The 27,719-nt window shown below is 34.0% G+C and overlaps 1 protein-coding gene across 1 annotated transcript in view; it reads left to right on the top strand.

The window, feature by feature from the left end:
• Positions 1–27,719, top strand: part of LOC126883273 (neuroplastin) — a 221,750-nt gene that overhangs the window by 43,104 nt on the left and 150,927 nt on the right. The gene's annotated exons all lie outside the window — the stretch shown is intronic.

Here is a 27,719-nt window from a genome sequence, read left to right as displayed (position 1 = left end):
ATTTTACCATAAAAAAATTAAACAATGTTTTTCTCAAAATTAAAAGCTTCACCATTTTTTTTTTCTATACCACGTCTAGATCTAAAACCCATAACACTTCTCTTTGGACTCTATAGTTTAACATAGACGTGATCAAATAGATAAATCTTAATTTTTTTCACTTAATTTTTGCGATTCAACTTTGCAATTCACGAATCTGCACCTTTTATTTTTTAAAATTCATAACTTTTATAAGAAGACGGAAAGTCTACAACAATTTTCATATTCATAATGGTAAGAGATAATTATGTGCTGTAAAATTTCAGAAAAAAAAAATTAAAATGGAACAGAGTTGTAGCGAGTTAAACCGTGATTTCATTTTTTTTTTCAGTTTTAGGTTAAAATTCCGATTTTGACAAATTTTATTTTTTAATAAAAAATTAAGTAAATGTGTGGAGAAAAAAATAATATGCCATTTTAATTGCCTATTTGTTTAATTTGTAAAATTCATATTAGCGTTTTCAGAAAGAGTATACAGTGTGAAATTTTTTCTAAGACCAAAACGAACTAATTTTTTAAATCCGGGCCTGATTTTTTTTGGTTTGTATGAATCAGTTGATTGGGTGGTAACATAAATTAAATATTTGTTCAAAAAAAATTAATTTTTGTAATAAAAGTTATTTTTTTTTAATCTATGGTTCACTTTACCAAACTTTTAATTCATACTCAAATTTGATTTTTTTTATAAAAAATTAAGTAATCGTGTGGGGAAAAAAATAAATATGTCATTTTAATTGCCTATTTGTCTAATTTGTAAAATTCATATTATAGTTTTCAAAAAGCTTATACAGGGTGAAATTTTTTCTAAGACCCAAACGAACTAATTTTTTTGAAGCCGGACCTGATTTTTTTCTAGTTTGAATAAATCAGTTGGTTAGGTGGTAATAGTGTAACGATTGACCAAAATAAGAGACACATCGATCTGACCGTTCAAAAATTATGACGAATACAAATTTCTGTCAAAATGCGAAACTCGCCCTGTATATTATTAAACAATGGGAGCAGACACTTTTTAATGGTCATTTGTTATTCCCCATAGGAGCCTCTACACGAGGTAGGAGTATGTACAGTTCCTCATGACTCACTCTGTATATTTCTATTGGGATAACTTCTGAGCGCAAAAGGCTCAGTAGGTAAAGTAGGATGAATTTTGGTGTAGAGATTGTTGCTTCGATTGCAGAAAGTGTACCACTCAATATCCCAATTTTCTTTCAGACTTTTCTTGCGAGTAGCTGTTAGATCGCTTCTATCTAACCAAGTTATTTCCGATCCTTTTAAGATTGCCTCTTTAGTAAAAAAATCTGCTTTCATGTTACCGGAAATACCAATGCGTCCCTTTACCCAGACGAAAGTTACAGAAGTCTGTTTTTCCAGTAGCTTTAGTTGGTTTTCTAAAATTTTGACAACAAGGCTATTTTTAAATAAATGTTTACGTGAGTTTTCTAGAGCTAATAACGAGGACTTTGAATCTGACATAATTTAAAAATTTTATGGGGGTTTTGTTCTCTTAAATCACCCCAAATATTTGTATACGTCCCAATTAAGTTATTAGTGTGGTACTTACCATTAGTTAGACACGATGTTTTTAAAACTTTTTTGTCTCTTAGTACTTTTTCGAGATATTTTGAAGCCAGTTTTTATCGAGAGATTTTGAACATTTGTAAAATTCAACACATATTTTTACATGGTTAAGTAAGATTATACAGGGTGTTTCATTAATAATTGTCCATATAGTAACTGGAGAAACCTTAGCACAAAATACGTAGATTTAACCTAAATCACTTAAATAAAATGTGGTTCCTTACCGAGTTACAGGGTGTTTTATCTAAAAATTTAAAAACTATTTTTGCTCAGAATTTTGAAACTATTCGACATATCACTACCATACTTCGCAGAAAGTGCGACTACTATACACCCTACTAAATTATGATAAACAAACTTTTCTAGCTACTACCAGAGGCGTACGACAGGGGATGGTGAATGGTTGACCCTTCTCAAATTGTACGCCACTGGAGGAATTACTATTTTAGTGCCATTTTTAGATTCTCCAATACTTTCTACGTAAATAATATACTCTTCAGTGGTAACGATAAAGTCATTAGTTTTCGAGATATTTGAGGTTAAATATGAAACAACACAGTTATTTTGATTATTTTATGATATATGATTCATATGATTAAAATTTAAAAATTATTTGTACCCAGTACTTTAAAACTATTTGGCGTATCCTTATCATACTTGGCAGAAAGTACAGGTACTGTGAATCGTACTAAATTAAGATAAATTGCCGTTTCTAGCTACTACCAGAGGCATACGACAAGGGATAGTGGCTGGTTGACCCTTCCCAAATTCTACGCCACTGACGAAATTGCTATTTTAGTGTAATTTTTTGACTTTGCAATACTTTTTATGAAAATAATGTACTCTTCATTCGTAACGATAAAATGATTAGTTTTCGAGATATTTGAAATTAAAAATGAAGCGACACAATACATTAATCAAAATAACCGTGTCGTTTCATTTTTAACTTCAAAAATCTCGAAAACTAATGACTTAATCGTTACGAATGAAGAGTATATTATTTGCATAGAAAGTATTGTAGAATACAAAAATTGAACTAAAATAGCAATTTTGCCAGTGGCGTAGAATTTGGAAAGGGTCAACCATTCACTTTCCCCCGTCGTACGCCTCTGGTAATAGCCAGAAACGTTTGTTTAACATAATTTTGTAGTTTGTACAGTATCTATATAGTCCAGAGAAATAAGGTTTTTCTCGTGACACATCCCCCTCCAGGCCGAAACCAAATTTTTTGAGTAGTATGGACATCTATATTATTAACCTATATGTTTCCTGCAGCCGATTTTGATGATATACATAGTTATAAACAAATGAAGATCGAAAAACGGTAAATTATCGCTTTTTTCGTCTATTACCAAAAAGTTAAGCACTTTAAACAAATTTGAGAGTAAGAAACTCATAAATCGTATAAAAAACTTCAATATGGCATTCGCTGAATATGTCCAACCTTATTGGTTGCTTAGAAAATTGCAAAATAAATCATAAATATTGAGTTTTTATAAATATTCGTAACTTAGGTAAAAATTAACTTAGAACCTTCTTATTATGCGGAATGCCGAGACTTCTTGTACTTAAATTATAGTTTAAATTTCAAAGCAATTGGTCGAATAGTTTAAAAGTTATTTAATTTATTTTTCCCAAATTCATTTTTTTTGCAACACTATAAGTCAGAAAATTATGAGGTTACAATAATACTTCGGACAGTTTATGAAAGAAGAACATTTATACTATTACCTTAATTAAAAATAAATGACAAAAAATAATTTTAAACAGTGTAAAATTATTTTGCAAAAACATGTCCATTTTTTGCTTACTTATAAACAATTAGAATAACTTTTTAACCGTTACCCGTAGAAAAATTATTTTTTCATATTTAGAAAGACTGAATTTTTATACACATTTAGAAAGAAAAACAACTGTTCTAGGACGTTTAAGGACAAAGTTAGCCCCCCCATTTTTTTAATTCACATGTTTTTGCAAAATTATTTTGCAATACCTATAATTATTTTTTGTCATTTTTTTTTAAATTAAATTAATACTGTAAATTTTCTTCTTTCATAAACTATCCAAAATATTACTGTAACTTCATCATTTTCTGACTTACAGTGTTGCAAAAAAAATTAATTTTGGATAAACAAATTAAATAACTTTTAAACTATTTGACCAATTGCTTTGGAATTTAGGGTGTAATTTAAGCACCATAAGTCTCAGCATTTTATGTAATAAGAAGGTTCTAAGTTAATTTTTACATAAGTTATGAATATTTATAAAAACTCAAAATTTATGATTTATTTGGCAATTTTCTAAGTAACCAATAAGGATAAACATATTCAGCGAACGCCATATTGAAGTTTTTTATACGGTTTATAAGTTTATTACTCTCAAATTTGTTTAAAATGCCCAATTTTTTAGTAAGAGACGAAAAAAGCGAAAATTTACCGTTTTTTGATCTTCATTTGTTTATAACTATGTATATCATCAAAATCGGCTGCAGGAAACATATAGGTTATTATTATAGATGACCATATTACTCGAAAAATTTGGTTTCAGCCTGGAGGGGGATGTGTCACCAACACGATATTTTTTTTCCTTATTTCTCTGAACTAATACTACCTGCCAAGTATGAAAAGGATACGTCGCATAGTTTTAAAATGCTGAACAAAAATAGTTTTTAAATTTTTAGATAAAAAACCCTGTAACTCAGTAAGGAACCACATTTTATTTAAGTGTTTTAGGTTAAATCTTCGTATTTTGTGCTAAAGTTTCTCCAGTTATTATATGGACAATTATTAATGAAACACCCTGTATATGATTATACAGGGTGTCCAGAAACTTTACCGACAAACCGCAGGAGATTCCTTAGATAATTTTAAGACAATTTAACCCAATTCATCTAGTCCGAAAATGCTTCCTAAAGGAGCTAGAGCTATTTGAAGATGGCGTCTGGTAATTAGTTTTTCTTAAATATCTCCAGAACGCTTCTAGTTAGAAAAACGAAAAGAGCTATTTGAAGATGGCGTCTGGTAATTAGTTTTTCTTAAATATCTCCAGAACGCTTCTAGTTAGAAAAACGAAAATTGGTACACATTCTTATCTTCCAGAGATAAATCGACTCCATTCATTGCAAATTTCTAGTACCGGTCATAGGCGTCCGTTTTGGGTAGGGCAACAGTTATATTATTGCATAACTTTTTTGTTTTTAATTTTGAAGCATTTTTGAGGCTGGATTATTAAAATGTAAGGTATTATAGAAATAAAAGGTACTCTTACTTTAAGTCGATAGGATACACCGTTTTCTAGAAAAATCCATTTGAAAATGTTTCGTTTTTTGAATATAAAAAAAAACTATTTAGAAAAACGAAAACTGGTATGTTTATTTATACTCCAGAGATGAATCGATTTTATTAATTGCGAATTTCTAGTACCGGTCATATGCGTCCGTTTTGGGTTGGTCAACGGTTATTTTATCGCAAACTTTTTTGTTTTTAATTTTTAAGACACTAGATTATTAAATTATGAGGTATTCCAGTACTACAAGTTACTTTTGCTTCAAGTTGGTAAAATACACCGTTTTTTTTTGAAAATTATTTTCATTTTTTTTTTCAAATTCAGGAAACGAAAAATTTTCAAATTTATTTTTCTAGAAAACTGTGTGTTCTACCGACTTAAAGCAAGAGTATCTTTTAGTACTAGAATACATCACAATTTAATAATCCAGTATCAAAAATACTTAAAAGTTAAAGAGAAAAAAGTTATGCGATAAAATAACCGTTGCCCCACCCAAAACGGACGCCTATGACTGGCACTAAAAATGCACAATGAATGGAATCGATTTATCGCTGGAAGATAAATATGTGTACCAATTTTCGTTTTTCTAACTAGAAGCGTTCTGGAGGTATTTAAGAAAAACTAATTAAAAGACGCCATCTTCAAAGAGCTCTAGCTCCCTTAGGAAGCATTTTCTGACTAGGTGAATTGGGTTAAATTGTCTTAAAATTATCTGAGGAATCTCCTGTCTTCGTTTGTCGGTAGAGTTTCTGAACACCCTGTATACAGGGTGTTAGTAAATAAGTATGAAAAACTTTAAGGGGCAATTCTACATGAAAAAATAATGGGGGTTTGCTCTATAAATGTGTCTGTAAATGCTTCGTTTCCGAGATACAGGGTGTTGAAATTTTTATTTCAAACTGTCAATTTTTTTATTGCTCTAAGACCGGTTAAAATATGAAAATTACATTTGGTGGGTTTTAAGAGGTAGTTATTGCGCATTTTTTGGCAGACCAATAATAATTTTGTATTCATCATTGGCGCGCCTACGGGTAATGGTCTGAATTTTTTATAGAAAAAAATGGTACGCCACTGAGATATTTCAAATTAAAAATTATTTTTGTATTCCTCGTTTAATTTATGAAAAAGAACCTTTCTTGTACTTTTTTCATATGGTGCACCGTTTTTATGCGAAAAAATAAAACATCTTCGCGCGTATTTTTCATTTCTTACTACATTATCAAGAACTCTCCAATATAATACTATTTACCAAAGTAGAACAATAACAGAAAATATTACTAAAAAGATTTTAACTAGGTATAAAGCTACAACAAATGTTCAAAATTACCTCCTTTAAAGGTAACAGAATAATTTTATTGTACTATAAACCATTGGCGCCCGTACAGGTAATGGTCTGAATTTTTTAAAGAAAAAAAAAATAGTACGCCACTGAGATACGTCAAATTCAAAATCATTTTTGAAGTTCTCGTTTAATTTACGACAAAAAATCATTCTTGTCTTTTTTCATATGCGGCGCCGTTTTTATACAAAAAAATAAAACATCTTAACGTGTACAAATTATTCGAGATAGATTTAATATGCATAGAAACTTATTTCAAATACTTTGTAAACGTTAAGATGTTTTATTTTTTGCATAAAACGGCGCCTCGTATGAAAAAAGACAAGAACGATTTTTTGTCGTAAATTGAACGAGGAATTCAAAAATAATTTTTAATTTGACATATCTCAGGGGCGTACTATTTTTTTCCATAAGGAAAAATTTTCCTGTAGCTGGCCGTATACCATTAATTACAAAAATTTAAGAAAAAGATCTTCTGTGTAAAAGGTATACTAGTTTGAAAACCTCAATAAAGGGCTACATTAAAATACAGAACGTTTTCGCTCTAAAGAGAGCATCATCAGTGTTCTAAGCAAGCTCTAGATGATAAGCCACCAAAAATACATCGGTTAAAACCCTTAAAATGCCGACCAATGGTCTTACATTGGCATATTATTTATTAAACCCTGGCGATGGGTCAAATTTAAAGGGTATACCTCAAGGCACCATATGACTATACCACAAGTATGTGGGTGATTGAGTTGATTTCTCTGTCTTCACAAAAAGAAATCAACTCAAACCACCCACATGCTTGTGGTATAGTCATATGGTGCCTTGAGGTATACCCTTTAAATGCCAGTAAATTCAGGCCATTACCCGTACGCGCGCCAACGGTGAATATAAAATTACTCTGTCACCTTTAAAGGAGGTAACTTTGAACATTTGTTGTAGCCTTGCACATAGCTAAAATCTTTTTAGAAATATTTTCTGTAATTGTTCTAAGTTTGGAATTATTATATTAGACAGTTCTTGATAATGTATTAAGAAATGAAAAATACGCGGGAAGATGTTTTATTTTTTGCATAAAAACGTTGCACCATAAATATATGAAAAAAAGACAAGAAAGGTTCTTTATTATAAATTTAACGTGGAATACAAAAATGATTATTAGTTTGAAATATCTCAGTGGCGTACTATTTTTTTCTTTGAAAAATTTCAGACCATTACCCGTAGGCGCGCTTATGATGAATACAAAATTGATAATTGTATATCAAAAAATGCGCAATAGCTACCTCTTAAAACCCACCAAATTTAATTTCCATAGCTCAAACGGTCTTAGAACAATAAACAAATTTGCAGTTTGAAATAAAAATTTCAACACCCTGTATCTCGGAAATGAAGCATTTGGCGGCCATACGTTTATAGAACAAACTGCCATTATTTTTTTATGTAGAATTACCCCTTAAAGTTTTTCATACTTATTTACTAACACCCTGTATACCTGGTCTGGTAATAATATTATGAAAATTAATTTTTAATTTACGTTTTTTACGTATATCTTGAAATATTAAAAAAGAAGCTCTATCTCGATAAAAACTGGCTTATCGAAAAAATACTAAGAGGTAAACAAGTTTTAAAAACGTTGTGTTTGACTAATGGTACCACATTAATAATTTAATTGGAACGTACACAAACATTTGGGGGCTTTGAGGGAACAAAACCCCCATAAAAATTTTATGTAAATCTATTAAAAAAGAAGTCGCATCTCGATAAAAACTGGGTTATCAACAAAATACTGAGAGACAAAAAAGTTTTAAAAACATTGTGTTTAACTAATGCTACCGCAATAATTTAATTTGAACGTACACAAAAGGTTTGGTGGGGTGGGGGGTTTAAACCTTTCATAATTTTTTTTAATGGGTAGAAAAATTTCACTGTTAATTATTTATCAATTATTTTTGTAAGATGTCCCTGCCATAAGAATTCCACAGTTTGTAATTTTAAAGGCTTTAATTTTTTTATGTGCACATTTGTACTAAGGTAAGTTAGGTTCAATCGAACTATTTTTGGTCCCAGAATATGTGATTTAATTATTTATGACCTGCCTTTTTGTTACACCCTGTATTTTAAAGTTTTATTCCACTTTTAAGTAGCTGTTTACTTTTTGTTGTACGTTAACAGCACAACGAGGCTGTATTAAAATTTATTGCGTAACTTTAATCAAATATATTTACGAAAACACTTAAGCTAGAAGTACTTGTATTAAGACGATAATATAATATAATATTGTATAAAAACATAAAACTAGGTAATGTGTCAAGAGTATAAAAATTAATCTATGTTATCAAATAAGAGATAAAAAGAAACCCTTGTAAAAAGTTACAGCATCATTAAAATCTCACGTTGGGACAATTAATAAAAACCGCAATGTAGACATTGACGCCATAGATTACAGGTAAACATGAAATATTTAAATCAAAATTAAATAGAACATAAGTATGTCAAATATTATTTGCAAACCTTGAATTAAGAAAAAGTACCAGAGAACGACTAAATCAGTGGTTTTAACAAGGTTACTATAAGATTATCTTCTCCCCTTGGTCAAGCATTTTGCAATCCATTCCGGAATGTAGGTATATCCCAATTGCTTCCTTTATCTATCTTTCCCCAATCTTATTTACTATTTGCCTGCTATTGCTCTTATGTCGTCTACCCATCTTTTTTTAGGTCTTGTCTCCGTGTTCACCTGTTGTGTAACTATCATAATCTGCCATTTCAATTTTGTTATTTCTAAAATATTCCTGATCTTCGTTGCGCATATTATCTTCGTGTTTCTAATCTTGTCTCTCGGTGATATCTCAAATATGTTTCGTTGCATTGAATTTCGCGTTGTTTCTAGTTTTTTAGCAGATTTCCTGATAAGGGGTACAGTCTCCATCCAACTCGTAGGTACAAAATGGCAGTATGCTTTTTTCCAAGTTTTTAGAAATTGAGGCATTTTTCAAGATAAATGCTAGTTAACCGAAAGAGGACCATGCCAGTTGTGTTCTTCTTTTAATTTTAGCATCTTGACTTGGTTTCCTCAGTTTGATGACATGGTCCAAGTCCAGGTATACTTGTTCAACATTTTATATGGTATGGTTTGCTATTGTTATATTTGTCTGGTCCTGGCTCATTATTTTTGTTTTACTGTAGTAAATTTTTAAGCTTAACGCTCTGGAAACTTCATTCAATTATTGTAAAATTTAATTTAGCTCTTGGATATCATCTGCTATTAAATAAGTATGTTTAAGTATGATCCGTCGATGTTTATACCGTTGTTGTTCCATTCCACTTTCTTAAAAATGTCTTATAATGGTAAATGTCCACTCCTGTTGAAGTTTTATGGAATTTGTTTTTGTTTTGTTGTCTGGGATGTGGGAATAAAAATCGATCTGTTTCGGGATTTATCTCCAGAGTCTCCCATTCTCAAGAAAATGAATATATTCCAACTCAAACGTCCTCACTGTATTTGTTTATAAGCCAAAACATTGTTTATAACTTTAAAACAGTGCTGAGGCCGCTTAAATAATCAGATTTTAATTCTGTAAAGTGTATTAGATAGGTAGAGCGCCTTTTTATAAGTAAAAAAATTAGAAAACTTCTAAATGGTCTACTTTTTGTTCAGAAAGTTTTTAAAAAATTTTAGGTCTGTTAGGTCTATTTTAATGGAATTTGGTGGACGGTTTAAGTATGTTGTAAGAATTTTCTAAACGAAAAACGAAGGTTTTAAATGCAGGCCAAAGTGGTTGAAAAACATTGAATAAAAACAGGTTTTTTTGCCCATCATTATTTTGAATTTATTGATATTTTTCAGAAAGGGTAATAATTGAAGACATTTTAAACCAGTAGTGTATCATACAACATTCAATTATCTTTATTTTCTTTCCCTACGACTTTGTTCCAAAATGAATCGTTTTAAAGTTATAAGCAATGAAAGTAGAAAAAATCGATGTGTTTCGAAATTTTTAAATATTTTAAATTTTTTATGAATGTTCCAGGCATATTTGAGAAGGAGCGTAAGTCAATTATAATTATTGAAGTTGTCACCTAACTTTCATCCACTACTCACATCCACCTCAAAACAGATCCGCCCTGGTCTATCTACCTTTTTCACCTTTGGCCTTTCTGAAGGCTATCTCTCAAGATGGCCAGTAACTTCCAAAGACCATCCCTTCGAAAAACGTGTCCAAAGTAGCCCATTTGTTACGGTAATTGCATTGCACACGGCTCTCCGTCAATTGGTTCCAGTGTTCTCTAACACTGGGTCGCATGTAGCCCGTTTCCCGCTAATCTTTTTATGTCGTCGGTCCATCTAGTCGGTGGCCGTCCTCGGCTTTTTATAGTTCCTGGGCCTCCATTCCATGTCTTTACCACCGTCCATCTTGTGTTCTAGCTAAGTGCCCTGCCAGTTCCACTTAAGCCTCGTGATTGTTTCGATGACGTCTTGAACTTCTGATCTTTGCCTGATTTGTTGGTTTGTTTAGGTGGTCTCGAAGGCTCACGTTCAGCATTGCACGTTCCATGGCTCGTTGTGTAACTCTGAGTTTATTCGCAGATTTTTGCGTCAGTGTTAAAGTCTGCTCCATAAGTTTGTACAGGCAAAACACATTGGGCGCGTTCACCAGATGCAAACGTTGGCAATCAGTTTGCGCTTATGCTTCTGAACGACTTGCTAACGTCAAACATGTTTGGAAAGCGGTCGCCATTTTTGCAAACATAAAATATTTAAGTTGAACTTTGCAAACGTGTTGAATATTGAAAAAATATGGCGGGAATTCAAATTGTATATATTGTAGAATATATTGATAAGGGTTTTATATATAAAATAAAGGCTACTGAAGACATTCTGCTGCGTTATTATCTATTAAATAAATTTTCTTTTTTCGTTCAATAAAAAAAAATAAATTCAAAAACGTATTTATTGAGAAAATTTATTTTAGGTTACGTTCAAACCAAGCAAGCAAAATGTCAAATTTTAACCTAAACAACCAAGCGTTCAGCTCGCTGTCAACAAGTTTAGAATCAAAGCGCAAACATTCGTGAACGTGTTTGCATCTGGTGAACGCAGTCATTGGTTATAAACCTTTCTTTCGCTTGAGACACATGGGAATTGAACTTTTTAAAATGTGGCTTATGCCCGTATTTCTAGTCGAATCTCAAGACCTCGTCGAGTCTCAAGACCGACCTTGAATAAAATTTACGTTTAGTTTACACACAAATTTTATTCAAGGTCGGTCTCGAACAGAGACATGTTAACAATAGACCAGGCTAGGGATATGCCACTCAATGCATCGGGGTGTAACGCCAATATCAAGTACGGTGGTATAGCTATCTTTGTCTGTCGTACGAGTGTGAGCGTATCTATCAAGAGGTGGGAGTAATGGATCGACACAGACACAGAGACGGTGGCCATATTATGCTAGAGAGAGAACGCTAAGCGTCGGTAGAGAGAGATAGATAGACCACCGACCCGAACTGCTCCGCGTTACGCTATTTTTCGGACCTGGCCTAATCTACTTGTTATTATATCTATGGTCTCGAGACTCGTCTATAAATACGGGCCTTGAGTACCGGCGCAAATTGATCCTAAGCAGACACAACCTGGCACCGGCGAGTTGCGTAGACCGTTCTGCGCATCCTACTATCAGTTCATGCGTTCGCAGGTCGAGCTTGGGAAGGTTTATCATCGACGTACAGTTTTCTTGGGCTTGGGACGGGTGACGCAGCGCCAGATGTTAATTTTTACGTGTTTTTGTTTTGGGAGATGGAAATATCTGAAATGAATAAGCGGCGATATATTTTACACTATCTTGAATGAATAACATTTTATTGCTCTGTTGTATCAATCAGCACTACTCTACAAGTTTTCGTTTATTTGTTTTAATATGTATTTTATTATATAATATAGTAGGGAATATAATATATCTTATTAAAACAGGGAATTTTTTACATGTTAAGTATTTTTAATTTCTTGTGAAGTATCTAGTTAGTGTGGCTTTAGCCAATAAATCAAAGTTATGCGTTTACAAGAGCATATTATTATAATCTCCTTTATACAGATCAAAAAATTGTTTAGTATGTACATATTTCTAAATCCACACGATCATTGGAAAATGATTCATGGTAAAAAATATTTATTAATGACACTGTTATCGACAAAGTCGCTCAATTTTAAACTTGTCATCATATATTTATTAGACTTTGTTTATCGTTAAAAATTAAATGATGGTAGGGAATTGTATTTTTTGTGTGATTTAATATTTTATCAAAAACATAATCAGCAAAAGAACCGTTTTTGCAATCACAATCAATGCAGTGTTTAACTTATGCTTGTTATTATAAAGGTATGTAGAAATAGAATACTCAGTGTAAGATATCTTTTTATGCACCCGCTTATGATCAAATTCGATGTTTTCGAAAGTTATACCGCTACGACTACTAGGGACATTTAAGATATTTTTAAAACGTTACTAGTTATATGTACGGAACTACCGTTTTTTAGTTGCCTACTCAATTCAAGGATCAGATACATCAGTATTTTGTAATCAGTATTTGTACTCAGTACCACTGAGACCCAGTATCAATAGAAACCGTTACACGTTTGCACTTATTTTGCCCGTCTCTATTCGTTACGGCGACAGCCGATGGTCGGGTTAGCTTGTGTTCAATATGCGGGACGCTAGAAAAATAACTGGCATAACTGCACAGGTCACCCGTCCCACCGGCGCAGGTTGTGACTCGCTTAGGTTTAATATGCGCCGCGGCTAAGGAGCGGCGCAAATTGAACCTAAGCGAGTCACAACCTGCGCCGGCGGGACGGGTGACCCGTGCATTTATTTTTCTAGCGTGCCGCATATTTAACACGAGCCAGCCCAACCGTTGGCCATCGACGCGACGTGGCGAATAGAGACGGACAAAATCAGTGCGAACATGTGACGGTTACTTTTGATACCGGTTCTAAGTGGTACTGATTATAAAATACTGATGTAGTATCTGTTCCTTGTACTGAATTGAGCAGGCAACTTAAAATCGGTAGTTCCGTACTTGTAACTAGTAACGTTTTAAAAATATCTTTCACGTCCCTGGTAGTCGTAGCGGTATGACTTTCGAAAACATCTAACTTGATCATAAGCGGGTGCATAAAAAGATATCTGACACTGAGTATTTTACTACATACCTTTATAATAACAATCATAAGTTAAACACTGCATTAATTGTGATTCCAAAAACGGTTCGCATGTTTTAAATAAGATTTTTGCTAATTATGTATTCTGCTAAAATATTAAATAACACAAAAAATACAATTCACGACCATCATTTAATTTTTAAGGATAAACAAAAGTCTAATATGACGACAAGTTTGAAATTGATCCACTTTGTCGATAACAGATATTTTTAAATACCATGAATCATTTTCCAATGATTGTGTGGATTTAAGAAATACATACTAAACAATTTTTTTGCATGTATAAAAAAGATTATAATTATGACACATTATGGTACTCCTTATTTTTCAAATAATATGCTCTTGTAAACGCATAACTTTGATTTATTGGCTAAACCTACATTAGATACGTCACAAGAAATTAAAAATAATTAACATGTAATAAATTCACTGTTTTAATCAGATATATTATATTCCCTACTATTGCAATAAAATATTAAAACGAATAAACGAAAACTTGTTGAGTAGTGCTGATTAATACAACAGAGCAATAAAATGTTATTCATAAAGATAGTGTAAAATATATCGCCGTTTATCATAAATACTATCCGTATTCATTTCAGATACTTCCATCTCGCAAACAAAAACACGTAAAAATAAACATCTGGCGGTGAGTCACCCGTCCCAAGGAGGTCCGTGAACTTAGCCCGAAAAAGTCGGGAAAAAAAATGCGATTGATGCCATTCGTTTGTCCATTGATTGTCCACGTTTGTCCACCATTTTATTTCGTTAGTCCACCCATCAATTCTTTTTTATAAACAAAAATTTTTTTTCGGGCTAACTTCACAAATCCACAAATTTTCGAAAATTTAAAAAAACTCTTGCTATATTGTTTGTCCATCGTTTGTCCATGTTTGTCCACCACATAATTTTTTTTTGTCCACCCTCTGAAACAACCCCCTGTTAATTGTAATTATTTTTTTATTTCTTAATTCGAGCTAACTTCACGTTCTCTTAAATGGGCATTTAAACGTTAATTCGGGTGCAGAATCACAACTAAGCGTCTGTCCACCCCTTTGCAGCGTTTGTCCAACCCCTTAAAGTGAGAAACAACCCCCCTGTTAATTGTAATTATTTTTTATTTCTTAATTCAGGCTAACTTCACGTCCATTTAAACGTGTATTGTAAAGTTAATTCAAGTGAAGAATCACAACTGCCCCGTTTGTCCACCCCTTCGCAGCGTTTGTCCAGCCCCTTAAAGTGCGAAACAACCCCCTCGTTAATTGTATAACCTAATTATTTTTTTAATTCTTAATTCGGGCTAACTTCAAATTCTCTAAAATAGGTATTTAAACGTTAATTCGGGTGCAGAATCACAACTACCCGTTTGTCCACCCCTTCGCAGCGTTTGTCCAACCCCTTAAAGTGCGAAACAACCCCCTCGTTAATTGTAATTATTTTTTAATCTCTTTATTCGGGCTAACTTCACGTTCTCTTAAATGGGCATTTAAACGTTAATTCGGGTGCATAATCACAACTACTCGTTTGTCCACCCCTTCGCAGCGTTTGTCCAACCCCTTAAAGTGCGAAATAACCCCCCTGTTAATTGTAATTATTTTTTTATTTCTTTATTCGGGCTAACTTCACGTTCTCTTAAATAGGCATTTAAACGTTAATTCGGGTGCAGAATCACAACTACCCGTTTGTCCGCCCCTTCGCAGCGTTTGTCCAACCCCTTAAAGTGCGAAACAACCCCCTCGTTAATTGTAATTATTTTTTAATCTCTTTATTCGGGCTAACTTCACGTTCTCTTAAATGGGCATTTAAACGTTAATTCGGGTGCATAATCACAACTACTCGTTTGTCCACCCCTTCGCAGCGTTTGTCCAACCCCTTAAAGTGCCAAACAACCCCCCTGTTAATTGTAATTATTTTTTTATTTCTTTATTCGGGCTAACTTCACGTTCTCTTAAATAGGCATTTAAACGTTAACTCGGGTGCAGAATCACAACTACCCGTTTGTCCACCCCTTCCCAGCGTTTGTCCAACCCCTTAAAGTGCGAAACAACCCCCTCGTTAATTGTAATTATTTTTTAATTTCTTTATTCGGGCTAACTTCACGTTCTCTTAAATGGGCATTTAAACGTTAATTCGGGTGCATAATCACAACTACTCGTTTGTCCACCCCTTCGCAGCGTTTGTCCAACCCCTTAAAGTGCGAAACAACCCCCCTGTTAATTGTAATTATTTTTTTATTTCTTTATTCGGGCTAACTTCACGTTCTCTTAAATAGGCATATAAACGTTAATTCGGGTGCAGAATCACAACTACCCGTTTGTCCACCCCTTCCCAGCGTTTGTCCAACCCCTTAAAGTGCGAAACAACCCCCTCGTTAATTGTATAACCTAATTATTTTTTTAATTCTTAATTCGGGCTAACTTCAAATTCTCTAAAATAGGTATTTAAACGTTAATTCGGGTGAAGAATCACAACTACCCGTTTGTCCACCCCTTCGCAACGTTTGCCCAACCCCTTAAAGTGCGAAAGAACCCCCCTGTTAATTGTAATATTTTTTTATTTCTTAATTCTGGCTAGCTTCATGTTCCCTTAAATGGGCATTTAAAAGCTAGCCTGAATTAAGAAATAAAAAAATAATTACAATTAACAGGGGGGTTGTTTCGCACTTTAAGGGGTTGGACAAACGTTGCGAAGGAATGGACAAACGGGTAGTTGTGGTTCTGCACCCGAATTAACGTTTAAATGCCCATTTAAGAGCACGTGAAGTTAGCCCGAATAAAGAAATAAAAAAATAATTACAATTGACGAGGGGGTTGTTTCGCACTTTAAGGGGTTGGACAAACGCTGCGAAGGAGTGGACAAACGGGTAGTTGTGATTCTACACCCGAATTAACGTTTAAATACCCATTTAAGGGAACGTGGAGCTAGCCCGAATTAAGAAATAAAAAAATAATTGTAATTAACCGGGTTGTTGTTTCGCACTTTAAGGGGTTGGACAAACGCTGCGAAGGGGTGGACAAACGGGTAGTTGTGATTCTGCTCCCGAATTAACGTTTAAATGCCCATTTAAGAGAACGCGAAGCTAGCCCGAATTATGAAATAAAAAAATAATTACAATTAACAGGAGGATTGTTTCGCACTTTAAGGGGTTGGACAAACGCTGCAAAGGGGTGGACAAACGCTTAGTTGTTATTCTGCACCCAAATTAACGTTTAAATGCCCATTTAAGAGAACGTGAAGTTAGCCCGAATTAAGAAATAAAAAAATAATTACAATTAACAGGGGGTTGTTTCAGAGGGTGGACAAAAAAAATTATGTAGTGGACAAACATGGACAATCGATGGACAAACAATATAGCAAGAGTTTTTTTAAATTTCAGAAAATTTGTAAATTTGTGAAGTTAGCCGGAAAAAAATTTTTGTTAATAAAAAAAAATTGATAAGTGGACTAACGAAATAACATGGTGGACAAACATGGACAATCAATGGACAATCGAATGGCATCGATCACATTTTTTTTGCTGCGAAGGTTTGGACAAACGGGTAGTTGTGATTCTGCACCTGAATTAACGTTTAAATGCCCATTTAAGAGAGTGTGAAGTTATCCCGAATAAAGAAATAAAAAAAAATTACAATTAACGAGGGGGTTGTTTCGCACTTTAAGGGGTTGGACAAACGCTGCGAAGGTGTGGACAAACGGGTAGTTGTGATTCGACACCCGAATTAACGTTTAAATGCCCATTTAAGGGAACGTGATGCTAGCCCGAATTAAGAAATAAAAAAAATAATTGCAATTAACAGGGGGGTTGTTTCGCACTTTAAGGGGTTGGACAAACGCTGCGAAGGGGTGGACAAACGGGTAGTTGTGATTCTGCACCCGAATTAACGTTTAAAAGCTTATTTAAGATAACGTGAAGCTAGCCCGAATTAAGAAATAAAAAAATAATTACAATTAACAGGGGGGTTGTTTCGCACTTTAATGGGTTGGACAAACGCTCCGAAGGGGTGGACAAACGGGTAGTTGTGATTCTGCATCCGAATTAACGTTTAAATGCCCATTTAAGGGAACGTGAAGCTAGCCCGAATAAAGAAATAAAAAAATAATTACAATTAACGAGGGGGTTGTTTCGCACTTTAAGTGGTTGGACAAACGCTGCGAAAGGGTGGACAAACGGGCAGTTGTGATTCTGCACCCGAATAAACGTTTAAATGCCCATTTAAGAGAACGTGAAGTTAGCCCGAATAAAGAAATAAAAAAATAAGTACAATTAACTAGGGGGTTGTTTCGCACTTTAAGGGGCTGGACAAACGCTGCGAAGGGTGGACAAACGGGTAGTTGTGATTTTTCACCCGAATTAACTTTAAAATACGCGTTTAAACGGACGTGAAGTTAGCCCGAATTAAGAAATAAAAAAATAATTACAATTACCAGGGGGTTGTTTCAGAGGGTGGACAAAAAAAATTATGTGGGGGACAAACATGGACAAACGATGGACAAACAATATAGCAAGAGTTTTTTTAAATTTTCGAAAATTTGTGGATTTGTGAAGTTAGCCCGAAAAAAAATTTTTGTTTATAAAAAAGAATTGATGGGTGGACTAACGAAATAAAATGGTGGACAAACGTGGACAATCAATGGACAAACGAATGGCATCAATCGCATTTTTTTTCCCGACTTTTTCGGGCTAACTTCACGGAGCTGTCCCAAGGCCCAAGAAAACTGTACGGCGATGACAAACCTTCCCAAGCGAGACCTGCGAACGCATGAACTAATAGTAGGATGCGCAGAACGGTCTACGCAGTCCGACGGTGCAGGTTGTGTCTCGCTTAGGTTCAATTTGCGCCGGGCCTAAGTTTGCCAAATGGTGCCCATGTCAGGCCTTTTCGCCTCTGTATTTCATGTTTGATTGTCTCTGCTGATTTTGATGTCGTGTCCCAGATATTTGTAAGTGTATTTATTTACAATAAATATTTCTCGACCAAAGATGGGTTTCAATTGAACAAGCCTCGTACTCGTACATAATATTTATAGTCGATTGGATTGTAAATCCAATTCATTCTTTCATTGCAATAAATGGAAAAATTTTCTGTCTTTTTTGTTAAACGATAAAGCGGATTACGCACTTAATTTATTCGAGATTAATGGAAAGTTCGTTTTTACTACAGAAAATATCTTTTAACAAGGTCTCTCTTACCCTCAATTCCGAGCGCCACATTTCTTTTTCTTCAATGTTCTTCCATCCTTAACATTTCAAATAAATTTGTTTTGCTTGCAGCTGTTTCTTTTACCCTCTCAATCAAATTACCGCATGCCAGTTGGCGTTTCTTTTTAAAACCATTCGGCTTTTTACCAAAGAGGGGTTTAGAGGTTGTCTCTAAATAGTCCAGTCTCTAATAGTCGGGTGGCGACACGTTTCAATTATTATTTTACTATTTTTCTAAACCAAAATAATATGGGCAATTTAGAATTCACATGTGTTTCGCTCCTAAATGTTTCGCACCAGAATGTATAAAATTAATGGCTTTTTCATGGGAAACACAAATTCATAGTTCACGGTACCAGATAAAGGGCCAGCCTCTTTATGTCAACTTCTTCAAAACCACAGAAATGTTTTCAACTTTTAAAACGCCAGATCTAATAAATTATTGTCGCCTATCTGGCCATATGGTAGAACACCAGACAGATTAAAGTGTTTGTGGTCTCGTTCAGTATAGTCACAGCGGACACCCGGGGCAGTCACACCACCACACTCGCAAAGAATAACAAACCCTCTTTCGAGAAATATTCACACTATTTTACCGACACAAATAAATATATTATTGACAATTTGTTGTGTTTACACTTAGTAGCTTAAGGCACAGTAACTTAAAAACTCGTTCAGCCACGGCACACTTGGCTAAATAATCTCTATAATGAGTATAATCATAGTGTATTGTTATATGAATTTCGCGGCACACCTGTGCCGCGGCACACTGGTTGGGAACCTCTGGTTTAGAGGAAAACAAGATCTAACCTTGCATGGCGAGCTGCCCCAAATTTGATTATTCTAAACTGTAGGGGGGTCAATAATAGTGTAAATTTAAAATCGCAACTGCATTTCGCCGTTGTGTTAGTCGCCATCTTGATTTTAAAGGAGAACCTTTGTTCCTCAATATTTTCAACTTTTCGACAAAATGGTACTTAAAGACTGCCATTCCGAGATAAAAGGGAAAAGTTTATTGGGGGAATCACAAGGACGGCCCGTCAGGGTAGGCAAGGTAGGCGCCGCCTAACTTCTTCAAATGTACAATAATAAATTATTTATTAATATAAATTACTTATTTCAACAACATGACAGTACCAGAGGAATGGAGAGAGAGTATAACAATACCCATCTACAAGAAAGGCGTAAAGACAGATCCTACGAACTACCGAGGAATTACACTACTCAATTCTACATCAAAACTATTGACAAAAATTCTATCCCAAAAAATATATAAGAAAGCCGGTGTATCGGAAGAACAACAGGGTTTTCGCCCAAACAGATCTACAATAGACGCTATTTTCATAATGCGGCAATTAGTTGAGAAATCAATAGAATTCGACAAGCCCATGTTCACATGCTTTGTAGATCTGAAACAAGCATTCGACAGAGTACGATTAAAGGACGTGCTCAGTATCCTTGAAAAGAAAAACATAGGTCAGAGGTATAGAAACATAATCAAAGAGCTCAATAGATCCAACAAAACACGAATTAAAACCACACACGGGCTCACGGAAGAAATCAAAATCAATGCAGGCATTAGACAAGGGGACAGCCTCAGTCCATGCCTATTTAATTTAATAATAGATGAAGTTATAGGTAGTGTTAACATAATGAATCAGGGATACAAAATGGGTAACCGAACCATGAGAATACTTGAAGTGATGCAATCTTAATAGCCGAGAACGAAGATGACTTACAACGCCTACTACAAAAATTCAAAATAACCGCCGAAAAGTATAACCTGACACTATCCAAAGAGAAAACCCAATCGATGGTAATATCCAGGAACCCAATTAGATGTAAGTTAGTAGTGGACGACCATATAATCGAACAGGTAATGGATTGCAGATACTTAGGTGTGGAAATATCTAGCGACAGGCATCTGTGGCAAGAATCAAAACAGCAGGCAATGAAAGCAGCGAGAATATCTGGTTTCCTGAGGGATATAATCTGGCGGAATAAATATATGAGCACCGAAAGCAAAGTCCGCATTTATAAGACATGTGTTAGACCCGTACTGACATACGCAGCTGAGACAAGGGCCGAGACAACAAAGACCAAACAGATAATGAGAACAACAGAGATGAAAACCCTAAGATCCATAAGAGGTATCACACTCAGAGATAGAGTACGAAACGAAGACACATTGAGAGAGCTAGGCGTTCAGGACGTAGTGAGATGGACAAGAGCGCGACGACGCATGTGGAGGGACCACGTAGATCGGATGGACCCTGAACGTATGGCGCATTGGGCGAAAACACAGAAGCCCAACACCAAGCGACCCATAGGAAGACCCAAAAAACGATGGTACGAGAGTTGGAGCTCCGGATCGCAGCAAAGACTGTAACAGAAGAAACAGGACATAGTCCTATTACAAGAAGAAGAAGAAGAAGACTTATTTCAAAACTAATTTATTATAGATTTTGATACAATACCTAAGTATCTAAAAATTTAAAATAAAACAAAGCTACTTTTTAATTCATCTCCAAAGTTGTAATAATTATTGTACGCTCCCCGTAGCGTAGCACTACTACCACGGCGGCTCTATCCTAGGGCAGGCTCTTTTAAAAGTAGCCGAACAGAATTCGCATTTTGTCTCACTCTTTACGCTAAGCACAGGGCTCTAATATTGTCGCTTGCCTGGCCGTGATGGCAGCATTTCCAATATTTTCGGGCTATAGGTAGGCTAGATTTTTTGCGCCTTTGACATTGGTTGTGCCGAGCTGCATCTCGGGACTGCCAATTGCATGTTTTAGGATCCTGACTACCAATTCTGAAAAAAATGAAAAGTTCGAATTTTGTCATGCAATTTGGTATGTGGGGTTAGAATAATATTTCTAACAATTTTTCCAAATAACTTTTTGCGATATCTCTAACACGAAACAAAATATTGAAAATTCGTCCTGTTTGTGAATTCGCAGTAGGCCGCGTTTAAAATTTAAATTTCAGTTGACTATCTTAAAAAATATAAACCATCAAAATGAATGACTGCAAAATTTCAAATCTGTATTTATTTTGATAGCCGAAATATAAGGGTCCATCTTAAATGCGACACACTGTATACAGGGTGTTTGGTAAAGAATGGGCCATAGCTTAACCCTAGATTCCTGAGGTTAAAATATGTCGATTTAAGCTAACTTACCTTACTACGAAAGTTGATAATAACCGAAATACAGGGTGTCAAAGTTAAACTTTTAAACAGACATGAGATAATAAGACAAAATTTGGTAAGCGGGGATTTTTTGGGACGAGAAATCTAAATTCGTCACCAAAAAATGATGTATTATCCAGAGGGCGCCACATACGCCTTTCAGCGCCCATGTAATAGGTTCAATTTTTTTATTACCCACCCTACATACTTTTTAAATCAAAAATTTTATTCTGTTAATATTTTTAGTGAAAAAGGTATACGACATTCATCTCGCTAAACTCAACCGTTTTCGAGATAAACGAATTTTAAATCTGCGAGGCAACATAATTTTTTGCATAATATCATTGTAGTTACAGCCGAAAAATAACTTAAAATCATAAAAATTTACAAAAATGTATCTCAAATTTCTTCAAATGGAATTTGCGATGCAATGACATAAATATGAGAACTGGCACAATTATTATGGTTTTAAGTTTATTTTTCGGGTCTAACTACAATGATATGCAAAAATTATATTGTATCGCAGACTTAAAATGCGTTATCTCGAAAACAGTTGAGCTTAGCGAATGTGGTATACCTTTTTTAAGGAAAAATGTTGCTTTAAAAAGTACGTGGAGTGGGAAATAAAAAAAATTGAACGTATTAAATAAAAGTTTAAGTTTGACACCCTGTATTTCGGTTATTGTAAACTTTGGTACTAAGGTAAGTTACCTTAAATCGACCAATTTTAAGCTCAGGAATGTAAGGTCCATTCTTTACCAAACACACTGTACCTATATAGGTATGTACATATTATATTATACACTATATTATGTGTTGCCTACCCGTATACTGAGGTCACGAGCCGCCACTGCGGGAATCATACTTATTGAATTGAATCTCATTTTTTATTAACTTTATGACATAATTGTAGATAAACAAAAGTTTAAAGTAGTTATATTTTATACAATTTTAACTTCTTTTATTTTTTTGCTAAAATCAATATTTGAGGTCGTACGTATGCGGTAAATGCGCGAGCCTAAGACCTTGCGGAAATTAGTGACAAGCGATAATTTACGGCGCCGTAAGAACACGGTGGTCTCACGGTGTAGTGAATGCCCAGACTGAGCTGTAAAATATCGCGCAACAACATCGAACAGGCTCATCTTCGACGTAGTGTCGCAAATCGCAAACGAATGAACCTGGGTCCAAATTTGTAGCTCATCTAGCCATCACAACGACAAAAACATTGTATTTACATCTCGCGACACGCCGTTATGTACATCCTCGTCTGGCCATGCTTTTTACAGCGCTTACTGCTCTTACGCCGCCGTAAATTACCGCCCGTCTGGCCTTAGGTTTATACAGGATGTTTCATTAATAATTGTCCATATAGTAACTGGAGAAACCTTAGCACAAAATACGAAGATTTAACCTAAAACACTTAAATAAAATGTGGTTCCTTACTGAGTTACAGGGTGTTTTATCTAAAAATTTAAAAACTATTTTTGCTCAGCATTTTAAAACTATTCGACGTATCCTTTTCATACTTGTCAGGAAGTATAGGTACTGTACAAACTACTAAATTACGTTAAACAAACGTTTCTGGCTATTACCAGAGGCGTACGACGGGGGAAAGTGAATGGTCGACCCTTTCCAAATTCTACGCCACTGGCGGAATTGCTGTTTTAGTCAAATTTTTGGATTCTCCAATACTTTCTATGAAAATCATATACTCTTCATTCGTAACGATAAAGTTTTCGAGATCTTTGAAGTTAAAAATGAAACGACACGGTTATTTTGATTAATGTATTGTGTCGCTTCATTTTTAATTTCAAATATCTCGAAAACTAATCATTTTATAGTTACGAATGAAGAGTATATTATTTACATAAAAAGTATTGGAAAATCAAAAAATTACACAAAAATAGCAATTTCGTCAGTTGCGTAGAATTTGGGAAGGGTCAACCAGCCACTATCCCCTGTCGTACGCCTCTGGTAGTAGCTAGAAACGTTTATTTATCTTAATTTAGTAGAGTGTACAGTGCCTACACTTTCTGCTAAGTATGATAAGGATACGCCAAATAGTTTTAAAGTACTGGGTACAAATATTTTTTAAACTTTAATCGTATCATAAATTAATCAAAATAACTGTGCCGTTTCATATTTAACTTCAAATATCTCGAAAACTAATAACTTTATCGTTACCAATGAACAGCATATTATTTACGTAGAAAGTATTGGAGAATCTAAAAATGGCACTAAAATAGTAATTCCTCCAGTGGCGTAGAATTTGAGAAGGGTCAACCATTCACTATCCCCTGTCGTACGCCTCTGGTAGTAGCTAGAAACGTCTGTTTATCATAATTTAGTAGGGTGTATAGTAGAAGGGTCAACCATTCACTATCCCCTGTCGTACGCCTCTGGTAGTAGCTAGAAACGTCTGTTTATCATAATTTAGTAGGGTGTATATAGTAGTCACACTTTCTGCCAAGTATGAAAAGGATACGTCGAACAGTTTTAAAATGCTGAGCAAAATAGTTTTTAAATTTTTAGATAAAACACCCTTTAACTCAGTAAGGAACCACATTTTATATAAGTGTTTTAGGTTAAATCTTCGTATTTTGTGCTAAGGTTTCTCCAGTTACTATATGGACAATTATTAATGAAACACCCTGTATATGAATTGTTTTTGTCTAATATCTCGGCTATTTTAAACTCTTTGACAAAATGGTAACCAATTTGTAATTTTTTACAATTTCTTAAGTGCAATTTTCTTTGTGCTGTCGATATTGTCCGAGTTAGGGGGAAATAGTGGCAAAGCATAATATTGAATTATCACTTGTCATGTAATTACATAATTACATAGAGCTCTAAAATTACCGATTTGTATCCCGAGTGACAATAAGGGGAGGGAAATTATGTCAAATTGTTACGAGGGCAATACAACTCGGTAACTTTTAAGAGCTCGAGTGTAATTGGTTAATATTATTTTATGAATAAAACTATTTTTAAATCATTTTAACTAATTGACGGTTGAAAGATAAAAGGTTGTAATCCACAAATCAACGTTTTTTTACTAAGTAGAAAAAACGTTCCATTTAAGTAATTTGATGAGAAATGAACCTAATAATTTTTTTCATTAATTTATAGGTCAATTATTGAACTACAAGTGAATTAAAAAAATTATTATAGGTTAATTCCTTACATAAAGTTATTTAAATAGGACGTTCTTTCTACTTCCTGAAAAAAGTTGATTTGTGGGTTACAACCTTTTACATTTCAACCGTCGAATATTTTATCAATATATTCGCCTGAATATTTGCTAAACCTGCAAATGGCATTCTCTTTGACAAGCTGTAAAACATTAGTAGTAGTGTTGCCCAAAATCGGTCTTGGTCTTGCAGTCTTGATCTTGCTTTTGCGTTTTCGCAAGACCAAGACCAAGACCGCCTAATTTTAGCAAGACCAAGACCAAGACTTACCGTGCAAGACTTGAGCAAGAACAAGACTTAGCCTGCGAAACTCTTGCGTCTTGCAGTTAGAACTGAGGGTCGTTTTAGAGAGTATATAAGTTCGGCTATATTCTTAGATTTTCTATGAGAAACAAAAAAAATTGTAAAAATTTTTTGAAAATTGGATTTATGCGCATTACGAACAATACCATAAACATACAGAGCGAATCAAAATATCCATTAAAAAACACTTGACACATTTGTCATGTACTCAGAGGTTATTATTATAATGTAAAAATAAAATATTTTATACATTCATTCCCAGGAGCCGACTTCTTCGCTCTGAAATTAATTGTCCAGGTTTTGAGAATAGTCGTCTTCTAATCATAACATAACATTCGCGACGTCTACAGTAATATCGAATATCTTATACAAACTTTTTAAAAATGTCACCTTAGCTAATAGAAAATAATACTTAATAAATATATAAGTAATTAAATTTTTTTCATTATTAGTTTTCTAGGAATCCAAACAGCAGAAATCTTGTAGGTATACATATAGTAAGAGTAGTATGTATTGTTTATGCTGACTGTGCTATGAGGTCACTCGACTAAACAAAATTTGCCGAAACAACGCGGCTATTATTTAAAAGTATCATTAAGATAATGATACGAGACAAAAGTACAGATAATGCCGGATATTGTGTAAACAAAATACCGAAATATTATTTTAACAATATACACTTCTCCAAGAAATTAACGCACCACCTTAAAAACGGGTCATTTTTAATGTCTCAAATTTCCTAAACCTGTTGTCCGATTTAAGTGATTTTTTTACTATGCTGTCTTATTCTTTATAAATATTTCAATCAAACTGCAATATTCTAGCATTATTCAAGCATGCAATAGCATACTGAAATTAAAACCCAACTATAGGCTTATATTTTCTTAGCATTATGTTTTTTTATTAATTCACTTATATTGGATAATAAAAAAGTTAGGTACCTACTTTTTTAACTAGCCATGTTTTTAAATAAGTATGGCAAACTTTAATGGGTAATTCTGCACGAAAAAGTAATGACAGTTTGCTTCATAAACGTTTACTTTATAAATGCTTCGTTGCCGAGATAGGTGTTGAAATTTTTCTTACAAACTGACGATTTATTTATTACTCTAAAACCGGTTGAGATATGCAAATGAAATTTTGTGGGGTTTAAGAGGTAGTTTTAGCTTTAGTTAGTTAGAACATAGTCAGGTATCACTTAGATCGTGGGTTCAAACCCCACCCGGTGTCAGTTGTTTAGATATTTATTAATTTGGCTAATGAGATTCAAGCTTAAAATGTACCTCTCTGTTACGTTGTTCTAAGATATGCAATAGGCTAATGGGCAACTGCGAGACTTGCAAGACTCTTGCTGCAAGATCAAGACCAAGACCGGGAGCGCAATACCAAGACCAAGACCAGGTGTACTGGCGCAAGACCAAGACTGTCTTAAGTCTCGTCTTGGTCTTGCATTTTGGCAACGCTAATTAGTAGTTGTGATTAATGTCATTAAATGTTTATTTAATTTTAAATTCTTGTAACAGCGAAGTCACGCTACTTGACGACAGGAAATTATCAAAAAAAAAATTATCAGTAGTAATTGCACAAGAGCTCTAAAATTATCGAATTTTTCCCGAGTGACACTTTTAATTTCACGAGCCGAAGGCGAGTGAAATTATGTCGAAGTGTCACGGGGGCAAAAATTCTATATTAATTTTAGAGTGCAATTTGTTGCGATTATTTCGTGAATAAAACTGTTCAAAACCAAAGTGTTATTGTAATTTATTTATGTAAGTACAAATTAGTACAATTAAACACAGTTGTTATAAATATTTGACGGTTGAAAGTCATCACTTTTATATTTTTAAAACATTAATTGTCATTAATGTCACCGAATGTATTTTTTCGTAGCAACGAAGGGCATCTGACGTAATATACTTGACGACGGGATATTATCAAAAATTATCAGTTTAATTTTTATTTCTTTAGCTTTCTATTGGTCAGAATCTTCTATGAATGAAATAATCACTAGTAATTCGAGTGTAATTCCCTAAGATGATTTCATGAATAAAACTGTTTTTTAAATCCTTTTAAACCAGTTTAAATATTAAAATCACTAGAGAGTGAGAATAAATTGACAATAATGCGACAATTTTTCGAAAACGTGTTGCATGGCAATAAACATGAGAACCCGGAGGGCTCGAGTGACTATTGCCTAATGGAAGCAAGTTTAAGAAAAAGCATTGGAGCATTATTTTCTATTTAATATTTTAATATGTACTTACATAAAATTCAAGTCTTTGTATAAAAACATTCAGTGACATTTATCCCAATTAATGTGATACACATTTTTCAACTTGTCAAAGTGAATAGCACAGTTTAGCAAATATTCAGACGAA

The sequence above is a fragment of the Diabrotica virgifera genome, chromosome 4 (assembly GCF_917563875.1).
Source record: "Diabrotica virgifera virgifera chromosome 4, PGI_DIABVI_V3a".
Lineage (NCBI taxonomy): Eukaryota > Metazoa > Arthropoda > Insecta > Coleoptera > Chrysomelidae > Diabrotica > Diabrotica virgifera.
Note: the sequence above shows the minus strand (reverse complement) of the source record. Positions and strands in the feature narration are given on the sequence as shown.